Source organism: Vipera berus (genome assembly GCF_964194415.1).
Source record: "Vipera berus genome assembly, chromosome: 1".
Classification (NCBI taxonomy): Eukaryota; Metazoa; Chordata; class Lepidosauria; order Squamata; family Viperidae; genus Vipera; species Vipera berus.
In genome coordinates this window covers 147305486-147308375 of record NC_138202.1, presented here as the reverse complement: position 1 = coordinate 147308375, position 2890 = coordinate 147305486, and positions in this window count along the sequence as shown.

Sequence of the window (2890 nt, the reverse complement as noted above, 5' to 3'; positions counted from 1 at the left end):
AACTACTGCTCACAGCTGCTTAGTTTGCTAGTGGAACATCTGGCTGGCAGAACTTAAATAGTGTTTTCATCTGTGAGGTCAGAACGCCTTCTCCAATTAAAGTGGTCACAGGATTGCTCACAATTAAAACTGGATCCCTGGTTTTTGTGTGGCTGACTCATTTTCTGCTTCTCTTAAAGGAAAGTCTAAAGTCTGTCAAAAATGTGCAGTTGTACAATTGCCAAAGCAAATTTCTAATTATCTTTTCAAATATCCAGATAACTTTTAAGATTTTTCTGTTTGGTCAAGCTGCCCCATGCAATTTTGCTTTTGGCCAGGTGAATTGATTTCAATATAATTTCTTTGGGGTTTCTAGCTATTACAGCTCAGCAGTTATTGCTGAGAAATGTTGGGGAAAACTAGGATTCAGAAAATTCTAATTGAAAATAAAATGAAAAGCGGTATACAGTGAAAAACAATAATAAATTAATAATCTTCTGTACTACTTTCTGCTTGAATGAGGACATGTAACATAGAAGTCATGTAAATGGGATGAAACAATATTTTTGCCATGGGTAGACCTTATAAATGTTTTAAAATGGTTTGTTATAGTGAACTAATTAAAAAAATAAAAATTAAAGGCAAAAGTATTAAAATACATTATCTCAACATTAATAAACCTGATAAAAAAGTAATAGGCAAAATAGACTTGGGAAATTATATGATAAACAGAGCAAGTCCTAAAAAAGGACACTCTTTATCAAAGACATCTTCCTTGCCCTTTTGTAAAAGACCTACTTCTAATGTCGACACACACCACATAAAGGTATGTTGCTGCAAAGCAGACAGGCATTAATTTTAACTTCCAATCTTAAATGATAATTTTTAGCCAGCTAAGTTTAACCTGAAAAGTTCAGTGTTCACTGTCTGGATAGATTTGAAATATCATGGATATAGTCAAGATGAACTCACACATTTCTAACGTGCAGCAGTTGATCCAAAGTCATCTTAACAAACCTCTTTATGTCGGTCTCAAATGTGACAATGTTAGAAGATCAAGACAGAGGTGTGAATCTTCTACTTCCTAAATTGCTCAACGAAAGCAACTGCAAACAATCCTTTCAAACACTTTCTGAATGTTTGTGCAGTCCAGACTTAAAGCTTGCATTTTTCTCCAGGAAATATTTTTTGAGACCAAATCTGATTCTGTTGAAATATATATTAATAATTGATTCAGCTGTTAATGCCTCATATATTGACAGTTTGGCAGTAATAATTGAGTATAATTAGGAGCTGGATATAGTTCAACGCACTGTAGATAAGAGATTCTGGGTCTTAAGAGTTTCAGCGCACTTGTTGGGAGCCAATTTAGTTCACTAAGAATGAAGTGCAGCTTTTCATACTATTTGTTTAGTGTACCTCCAGACTAATGAATTTTACCTTCTAGTTCCTCATTTTAATTTTGTATAATGGTTATATTTAACATTATGTCACAGACATTTCCTTGCTGGGAAAAACAATAGAAATGGCACTTTCGGTTGGGTAAGAAGTTGCCCACTTCAATCCCTCATGATGCTGGGTGCGCAAAAAGGTGTGCTGGGTGTACAAAGAATTGGGTTAAGTTGCATTCATTTGGTAATGGTGATGCTTTTCTTCCAGCATCCATGTATATATAGCTTAGTATTCCCCACCGAGAATTATTTCAATAGAAAAAGTTTGAAAAAATAGCATGGTCTTTGAGACAAAGGGGTAACATTCATTTCCTTGCTCCTAGCTCATGTCTGATTCATGATATGACAGCCGTCTGCCTGTGTCATCCCTTGTGGCTTCAGCAGCTGTTTTTGTGGTAGGTGGAACTAAAGAACACTTTGGAATGGAAAAATGTCTCAGAACTTTTCAATGATCTCAAGGTGGAGTCAAGTTCTTTTTTTTACTGCCCAAGGGACTTTAGAAGATCATTTTCAAATACCTCAAGAAGAGGGTGTCAAATCAGTTCAGCCTTAAGCTTTATTTAATAACAACAAAGCAAGCAGGAAGTTCAAGTAAAAGGAATAAGGTCCGGTCTCCCTACTGCTTGTTTGTTGTGTAGGAAGCTAGAAAAGGTTAATAGAAGCAAACGGTCTTACTGTTCTCAAGAAGGGTGGAAGAAAAATAAGAAAAATAAGAAAAATAAGAAAAGTCTCATTGCACAATGGAAATATTATCACATAAAACAGAGTGGACAATTTTAATAAAAGATTACTTTCCCAAGTCCCAAGGTATTTAAAGGAGTCTATGTATTCTATGCAGGCTTAAATTATCCTACTTTGGACATGTTATGCATGTTATGTTTCCCACCTCTCTGGGGAAGGTGGAAGGAAAGTGAAGAAGAGGATGACCAACAGCAAGGTGGATGGACTCAGTTACAGTGGCAATGACCGCACCATTTGAAGACCTTAAAAACCAGGTTAGGGACAGGTCATCAGGGAGGAAATCTACTGTACTTACAACATCGGTAGAGTCAAAATTCATTTGATGGCACATAATCAATCAACTAAACTCCCTTTCCTGCTTGACAGGTTTCTTTTTTTAAAAAAACAACAAGATTCTTTAAATTTGTTTTAAAAAATTAAACATAATCTGTATTTCCAATATCCTACCATATCAATTCAGGAAAATTCTTAAAAGTATAAAAGGGTGGGTAGCAGCAGCCCCCCTGCTTGGATTAAAGCATGCCCACCTGATCAGGTTGGGGGGGCGGAACAAAAAACAACCCAAGGTGATAAAAAAATGCTCAGAAGTAGAAGGGGAGGCGACAGGGTCACCGCTATAATCATTTTGTGATCAAGTACCCCGGTAGCCATCGTATGATAGTGTCCAGATGCCAATATGCCATTCAAGCTGCAAAAGTTGATTACTGGCTTTTGCTATT